The sequence below is a fragment of the Urocitellus parryii genome, unplaced genomic scaffold (genome assembly GCF_045843805.1).
Source record: "Urocitellus parryii isolate mUroPar1 unplaced genomic scaffold, mUroPar1.hap1 Scaffold_240, whole genome shotgun sequence".
NCBI lineage: Eukaryota > Metazoa > Chordata > Mammalia > Rodentia > Sciuridae > Urocitellus > Urocitellus parryii.
The window spans coordinates 45219-54606 of NW_027552421.1; positions in this window are offsets into that span (position 1 = coordinate 45219).

Here is a 9388-nt window from a genome sequence, read left to right on the forward strand (position 1 = left end):
ACCACTAAGCCACATCCCCAACCCTTTTCTATATTTTATTTAGAGATAGGGTCTCACTAAGTTGCCTAGGGCCTCACTAAGTTTCTGAGACTATCTTTGAGCTCATGATCCTCAGCCTCCTGAGCCACTGGAATTACAGGCATGTGCCACCACCTGATTTCACAAATTTTACATTATAGAGAATAATTTTCTTCTAATTGGCTTTAGAATTTATGGTTTTCCAAGGACAGATTACAGATATTAAGTGGGAAAAGGTGTTGTTATTAAGTCCCTGGTCATACCAGCCACAAAAAACACTGGGGGGAAAGGAACAGGCATATTCAGTCAGTCTGATGAAGCAACTTTTCTCCCAAATTGACTGTACTTTCTAAAATTGATCTGAAAACACAGAGGAGTTTTCCCTTAAGTGCAACAAAACAGATAGCACTGAGCCAGACGTCGGGATGCCTGGCATCCACAAATCATGTGCCTGGACGTTCTCACTCATCTCTTCAAGTCCAGTGCTTTCCTTCTGTCATATGGGCCCCAAAGATGTGACACAGCTCCTGGGCTATCAGGAAAGGCCATCTGGACAGGTCTCCAGACATCAAATGGGGTGATACACTATGCTCTAGAAAGCCCTGATTCTGGATACAGAGGGAGCTGTCCCTCACCCTGGTCACACCTCCAGACTTCTCCAACAAACAGCACCCCCCCCCCAGACTGATGCCTGTCTTCACTGGCCCAACTCTCATCCTCCTGAGCACTGGTCTATACCTTCTGACCTCATGGATTCTGTGCTGGCTCCTGGATGAGATGCTGCCACTCCAATTTCCCTCACTCCGGGCAGTGGCAGCATTAGTTGCTTGGGCCTTTCAAGCCCAGGACATTCGTCTGTCTGTAGCCTTTCTGCTGGTCACTGGGTAGATGGTCATCTGTCTATAGCCTTTCTGCTGGTCACTGGCATGTTCTTTTCAGTGCAATTCATTTTCAAGAGGTTCCTCTTTCATATTCCTAAGGACTACTTTGATCCAAAGAAAACAGGACCCTCATCCTGCCCCTGAGTGTCCCTGGTAGAACTTCTTGTCCTAGGAACAAGGTCTTGTATCAAGTTCTGAAAACTCAAGCCAGGAGTGCTAGGTAGGTAGAACATGCTGGGTGGAAGCGGAAAGGTCACTAGCTCTAGAGATGTCAAGAAGTCAACCTAGTATACCTGCCTTGAGGCCAGGCTCAGTGGGCATGAACTTCACTCTAAAGTCTCTCCTAATATGAAAGACGTTCTCCAGCCTGGGAGGGAACATGTCCAACAGCTAGGGAAGCCAGTGCTGCCTGGGACATGAGGATGCTTCAGTGACATCAGGGACACACACCTCAGCGCACACCTCCCAAACCACATCACAGCACACCTACAACAAACACCTCCCAGGACCACACCACTGCACACACCACAGCACACACCTCCTAAACCACATCACTGCACACACCTCAGCAAACACCTCCCAGGACCACACCACTGCATACACCTCAGCACACACCTCAGCACACACCTCCCAAACCACACCACAGCACCCAGCACACACATCCCAGGACCACACCACAGTACACACTACAACACACACCTCCCAAAACCACACAGCACACTTGCCAGCCTGTGTCCCCTTGGAGACAAGCCAGGGGACCTTAGCTCCTTCCTCTTTTTCTGTTGTCACAAGCTGCCAGCTGGAGTGGCCTGGACCCAGACTAGAGGAAAGAGGTCTCAGCCTCCCTTCTCACTGGGGACACGTAGAATGGGGTGTAAACAGCTCTTAGTCTTTCTTCTCACTGGGGACAGGTAGGCTGGGGTGGGAAGGGCTGTCAATGGGAGCTTGTCTGGGAGACCAGACAGATGCACTCCCAGGGCAGGACAGACACAGTTATAAATGGGAAGTCCCAGCAGCTGGTGCTCAGCTCACATGTGACTTGCAGAACTTAGAGGCATGGCAAGTGCTCTGGGGAGATTAGATCAGCCCACCCCAGAGGCCAGGCAATGAGAGTTTCCACCAGTCTGCAGTCTCTTTGCAGACCCACTCAGCATGGGTGACCAAACCTGCTGAGGTGTCACACTCCCCTCCCCACAAACATGGCCTCCCTGTTCCTGAGTGCAGTAGCACTTTATAGACCCTCTTCAGCTGGTTGTGTGGGCCACCAGACTATTCAGGTCATTTGCTTATTTTTCCATTGAAAAATTTATGTTGTTAATTTTTATGAGCTCTTTGTGTATTCTGGATATTAATCCTCTATCAGATAAATATCTGACATTTTGTCCAATAAGTTTTAGCTTCATTTTAACGATTGTTTCTTTTTTTGTGGTGCTGGGAATTGAACCGAGGGCCTTACACATGCGAGGCAAGCACTCTACCAACTGAGCTATATCCCCAGCCTCCCAGCCCTTAACAACTATTTCTTTTCCAATACAGAGCTTTTTAATTTTAACAGAATACCCTGTTTCAATTCCTCATTGTTCTTTCTGAGCAGCTAGGGCTGAGGGCAGGCCATCAGTGCCCACACCAATATCTAGAAGTGACCTCTGGGGTTCCATCTGCTTTCCCGCCAATGTCAGGATTTCAGGCTGCTTCATGACTGGCTTCTGAAAGAGACTCCCTTGATCAGAAACACCACCATAGTTAAGAGTGATGTCTGAATACCAGAATTCAAAGTGGGACAGCCTGTGACATCCACTGGAAGGCACCAAGCACCTGGCAGGTTCTGTGGACTGATGCTCATTCGATGGCTGTCAATCTTCAGGTGCCCTGTTTTATTATCATACCTGAGCCTAGGGGAGGCAGCAGGTGGATTCCCCTCCTCAGCACAGCAGTGACCACTTCTGGCCTCCATGTGCTCATGCTACCGAGGTCACTGAGGGCACTGCAAACAAGTCTACCTTGATCCACAGGCACAATTCACTGAAAGTTTAAGTGCTTTGTTAAGCACTGTTCTCAGCACACAGGGTCAAAATAATTCTACCTCCCTATGGCAAAGATTATCAAGCTTTCCATAGAAGCCTGGCAGACAGTAAGTAATGTAGGCTCTGATACATGGCATCTGCTGCATGCACTCAGCTCAGCCCTGGGAGATGAAGATGGCTGGAGAAGGAGGCAGCAGTGTGAGTGAGCAGTCAGCAGGCCCTGAGCTGCCCGCAGTCCTGGGAGGCTGCAGAGGGGGGAGAGTGGGGAGCACAGGCCCCAGTGAGCCTCGCTAAAGAGATTTGGCAGGCCAGGCACAGACTTGATGCCCCCCAGGAAGCCTGGCACAGCAGCTATGTGGGCCGAGCACATTTGCTCTCTGCCTGAAACCCCAGGAGCCCCTCCAGGGCTGCTGCTGTCCCTGCAGGAATGTGGCCTCCCAGGATGGGCTCTGTGGCAGGAGAAACACCCCAGGGGTGGGGAGGAGTTCCAGCAGATCCTTCTGCTCCTTGGATGGACTAGTCTCCAGCAACAGAGGGATGTCCCCCAGCTGAATGTGGGGCCGTGGATGTTTCACCTAGATCTCATGACCCTCTGCTTGGAGGTCCTGAGGGGGTGGACTTCTCTAAAGGACCCTTCTAAATCCCACCCTGCTGGTCGCAGCACCCCAATTCACCAGCTGCTCCTGGGGGTCCCCATTATGCTATCCTGCCCTCTGGACTTCCTTGGCCAGGTCAGGAACCTTGGGGGCAAGACCCCCTTGGAGACCTGGTGCTACTTGCTGGAAAGCATGTGCCTCCCCCCACTGTTCCTCTCTCTGGTCCTCTTACCTCAAGCTGTCTAAGCAAAAAGGAGAGCCCCTTCCTCTCAGGGGCTCAACATTTTTTCCTCCAGGAGGAAGGGGAGGAGGATATGAGTCTGGGGCAGGTGGAGGCATCTCAGGACTGTCAGCTGGAGGTGCCTAGAGAGGGTCATTGGGAAAGCCCCTGGGTACTTGGAAGTGAGGCATGGAACTGAAGTGAGTGGCGGGTTGACCAGTGGGGGTGGAAGCAACAGTGCTTTGTGGACTGGGGATTCCCTGCCACCTCCCTCTCGCTATCCTGCCATCATATCTCCAGCGCAGAAAACCTAACAGTTCAACTGCTGAGGATACAAACTCACTTAGTTTAAACAAACACCATCTCTCTTCTGTCCTTGGCGCTGGCCCCTCAGGCCTGGTAGGTGGCCTTCCTGTGGCTGACTGAGCCATCACCTCCTGGCTGTCACATTAGCCTTTGTCGTTCCTAGAAAGGTGTTCAGCTGAGGAAATAGGCTGTGAGGAAGAAGGGAGAAGGCCCAGAGACTGAGAGCACGGAGTGTGTCCTTTCCTTTTCATTTCCTCCCCAGATGAATTTGGTATCCCTGGTCACCAACCACAGAACTTGGCATGCTCAGACTGAGTGTTTCTAAAATAAGTAGGCTACAGCTGCCACAGCCAGGCCTACAGGGACTCTGAGGACTAGGCTTGGACAGAGCATGGGGTGGGGCTGCCAGCATACCAGCATAGGGGAAAGGGACGTGGTCAGGCCTGGAGCTGCTGGAGGACACCTGCACCAGGCCCAGAAGCATGCCTCTGGCTCCTGTGCTTTGTTCAGTGGCCCTGAGTCAAGACTGAGGAGGCCTCTCTTGGTGCCTCAAGCAAACCATGGGCCAGCAAAGAGCTGTGTGCATCACCATGCCTGAAGACAGGGGACTTGACACACTTGTGGGCATGCATATCTACAAGGACAACAGTACTGCTACCCAAAGGAGTGGTCTGCGAGTTTCAGTGCCTTCAGAATCATCTGGAGGGCTCTGTGAACAGATAAGTGATCTTTCACCCCCAGTGTCTGATACGCTCAGTATGCGGGGAAATTATTACAGGAAAATTATTTTTAACAAGAGGGTTAAAATAAAATACTGGGAATAGCAATTTGGAACTACTAATAAACCTATGGACACAACTCTCTTAGTTTGAAAAAATGTACTGAGTCTAGAAACAAAGATCTACAGTAAAATAGAAATGCAAATCCAGTTCACCCAGATCCTTTCCCTGGGACATGATAATTAAAAGCAGTTCGGCAGCATAGAAATGGAGCCAGGTTTTGGTGTCCTTGTGTTGACAGTTCAAGAGATGGTAAGTGATGGGGAAGCATCTTTTTAATAGACAACCTTTTCAGTACTGAGAACTCCCCTGCCTATCTTACTCTCAGAAGTATCTATGAAGTTGATATTGAACAAATTCTATCTACTGTCCATGTGAGAAATAAAAACCCAGATTCTCCAAGCTCTCACAGCAAGATTGGGCAAGGGTCTGAGACAGGAACTAGAAACAATCTCCCCAGTTGCTAGTAAGCCAAGGCTGGAGGTGGCATCTTGAAAGAGGTCCTGCAGCTCCATGGTGGCACCTCCCCTGGACCATGGGGCTTACGAAAGGCACAAGTACCCCTGGCTTATCTTCCAAGATTTGGAGAAAGACATGCTGTTTTTTACATTTAAATGCACATTGATGGACTTTCAAGTTAATATGGCAATCATTTCAAAGACAATGTAGGACTCTGAAGGCAATTTCAGGGGATAGTGGTCCTCTTGCTGAGATCTCAGCAGGAGTACATCAAAACCCAGAACATGACTATCATTTATTTTGTCTAATATGGCTTTAAAATTCTTGAGACAAAAGCAGAAACATGCGGATATGATGGACACAGGCTGTGGCTTGAGTCTGTTTCTCCTCTAAAGTTTTTAGAGACATAAAATCCAATGCTACAGTGTGAAGAAGTGTGGCATTCAGGTGACCAGGTTATGAGGACTCTGGGTGGGATGAGTGACTTGTTGTCATCTAGGACATTTTTGCCCTCTGTCCCCTGTTAAAGGAAGACACACCCAGCAGGCCTTTAGAGCAGAGAAGTACCCTTCACCATACACTCAATCTACCAGCTTCTTGACCTTTGACTTCCTGGCATCATCTATGAGAGATCAGTTCTTGTTGTTTGTGAATTTCTCAGTCTTGGAAAGCTTTTATACTACCACAGGAGGGATAAGACAACACTGAAGGCAAAAATCAGAAAATAGAAGCTATCTTGAAGGTTTCCACTATACTTTAATTATCAGGCAAGGATGTGAAAGGAGCTATTGTATACACATTCATGGGTGCAAAGAAAAACAGTCTCACAATGAATTTTATATGTGGACTATCTTCGGAGAAGTGAGAAGTATAAAATAAATGAAAGAGATAATAAAATGATAAAGTTTGATTTTGAGCTTATCAGAAAGTTAAAAATAGAAGAAAAATCTCTAAGACAGAGTAAAAGAAATTTTCCAGAAGGAAGAAAATTGGTGAAGAGCTTGAAGAATGCACTTCAGATACCTGTGTACTACTTGATTCCCAGAAGCAGAAGGGAGAGAAAAAATAATGTGGAGAAAAGAAAAGAAAAGCAAATAAATGAGAGCATGCAAAAATGGTAGAAAGCTTACATTTTTGCTCCCAGCAGTGCCAACATTCCCAAAGAAAACAATCAGAAGCAGACAAGCACATCATAGTCAGACTAGAAAATCTAGTGATGGATGTTATATAAGTTGTGTAAAGAAAAAAATAACATGAATGGTGAGGCATCTTCAAAACGAGGCACAAAGTTAAAAATGTGGTTACACTTTCCAGGGGCAGAGAGAAAGCTAATGTCAATACAGGAATCTCTCTTCTACTGTGAGCATTCAAACATGAAGCAAAATTCATGATGAGATAGCAATTAGCAATGGAAAAGGTATAAATGAAAAATAAAATTTCAAGTACTAAATGATAGTATTGATTTGGAAAATCAATATTGATATGCAAAATAGAATAGTAATAGTTTTGAAAAACAGTTTACTAGTATTTTATGGAATTCAAAACACTGAAGAATCACATACCTAGGTATTCACCAAAGCAAAATAAGACCCACGCAGAAAGACTAGTACTACATATCATACGTGGAAACTACGGAAGTTCAGCTGGAATGTGGAAGGTGATAAGTAGAGGCTGGGCAGTTTGTGGGAGGAGGACAAGTAGAGCAGGGCATGTTCAGTGAGTGCAAGCTGAGTGCACGTGTGGAGACAGCACCCAGAACCACACAAATGTGAGCAATTGGCACATTACCAAAATACAATAAGATTATTACAAGTAAATACATGATAAAAGTATACTGAAATCTGTATATGTACACATATAAAATATGGAACTTTATTTGTTTACCTGTATTTATATCTTTCAGCCTGAGGTGTTTCCTCATGTTAAGTAAAAGAGAAAACCTTAATTGGTAGCAGGTGGTGAGGGGCACCTGAGGGCCAGGCCTAGCCCTGGAAGACCTGGCTGTATCCAAAGAACCAACCCAAGTGCTAAGCCCCACTAAGGGGCCACCATGGTGCTTACAGCTGAAGAGCACTCCAAAGCAAACAGCTGAAAGAGCAAACCCTCTGTGGATGTGCAGAAGAGTCCTTGGGACCCCTACAGAAAAAACAGTAGAAGACAGAGTGGGCAAAATACACTCAGCAGCATCGCAGAGCAGAAGCAACATTTCCCTGCAAAAGGGTAACTGGAACAGAGGGACTCCTCTCAGGAGTTGGGGCACGGTGCTCAGAGGCTGTGCCACAGGACACTGTGGAGGCCAAGGTTTCATGGGAAAAAGAGTACTGCTCCCAGGGAGAGAGCAGGTCTCCTGAGCCCTTGATAATGAATAAGAGTCTAAACATTTTAATACACAGAATTGACCTGTGGAAGAAAAAGGAACACAAAGTAGATGACTCCTCACCTGCAGATAAGGGAATGTTGCTGCGAACCAGATACCAAATAAAACTGGAGGAGAAGAGCCAGGACCAGACATTACTATATCAGCAGAAAAGACAAAAATAAAGAGACAGGAAAAGAAGCCCAAGAAAAGCTCCGAGGAGGTTGGAGCTGAAGAACCAAGTGATGGAGATGAGAAACCTGAGTCCAGGGCAAAGTCAGGAACAGAGAACATGCTTGAGATCTGGAAGATAGAATCCCAGCCTCCCACAGCAGAGGAGGAAGTGAGGGAGAGAAGTGTGGCAGTCCCCACAAGGAACCAGGAAGAGAAAGAAGCAACTGCAAATGCAGACTTCAGGTGTCTGAGGTCCAGGAAGTCAGGTCTGCAGCCTAGAATGAAGAGTGAATCTAAGGGTCACTTGAGGTGCCAAGAGATGTTCGGGAAACCTGAAGAAGGATAAGGACACAGTGGGCACCAAGAGAATAAGAAGCAGAAGTCACCGAGAAAGGTAAGACACTTAGCAAAGAAATTTAAGAGGGAATAAAGTATAATAATGTTAGTTTAGTGATAAATTTTTAGTATGATTTTTGATACCTGTATAAAAGTGAATTCTGTAAATAATGATATGGGTATGTTTAAGGGAAGAAAGAATTTTCAGGCTCTGATTTATCTTTAGAACAAGGGGCATTGCTGGCCAGTTCCTGAGTGGTAACAATTTATGTCTGGGGTAGGTGGGCAAAACATGTTTCCTCCATATTGCAGAATAAAGCCCTGCTTCCTAGAAAAAAATAAATAAATCTGTGAATATGCTGAAAATCAAATGGAATGCATATAATAAAAAATTAAGACAATTGTATTACAAACATGATATAACCCCAAGGATAATGTTGGGAATGGAAAGTCCTTAGGTAAGTAATATTGGACCAGCATGTTGAGTACGCTCAGACTCAAGAACAGTGTGCAAAAACTGTACCTAGTTGCTAAAGAAATTCTCCTATATGTTGGCAAACAGATTATAGATAATTATGTCTATTTTTTCACAATAGTAGAAAAAAGTTACAGGAAAACAGAGAACACGGGAATAAGCCTTATTGTCTGGATTTTATTGTGAACATCTGTGTGTTTTCATCCAGAATTAAAGAAAAACAGAAAAAGAAAAAAAGAAAGAAAGGGAAGAGTTATGCCCGGGTTTGCATTCACACATGCATTTCCTGCATACCCAGGTTCATCTGCAACAACAGTCAAATTAGCTAAGCCATGAAATCAGTGTGTGTGCCATGAATGAACAAAGGAGAAATGGTGTGAATACACAGTAGAGTGTTGTCCAACCAAAAAATTATGTATTCCTGTCCTTTGTAAAAAAAAGAATAGAACTGGAGGATACTATGGTAAGTGAAATAAGCCAGTCACAGAAAGACAAATAGTGCATAAATGTTTTGTCTCAAATCTGGAAGTTAAGGAAAGTCAACCTGGATGTAGACTTGGGCTGACAAAAGGTTGGTAGGGGCTGGGGAAGGAGAGTGGATAAATGGATAAAATTTGCCAAATGTGGTTTCTAACAGTGAGAAGTCAGTGTCCATAAATTCTCCAGCTCTCAGACTATGGTTTCTAAATATAGTTTGTGTCATCCTAAAAAAGAATAAAACTTCCTGTCTCTGAAATGCCCCTTCAGTTGCCCAGAACTTAGCT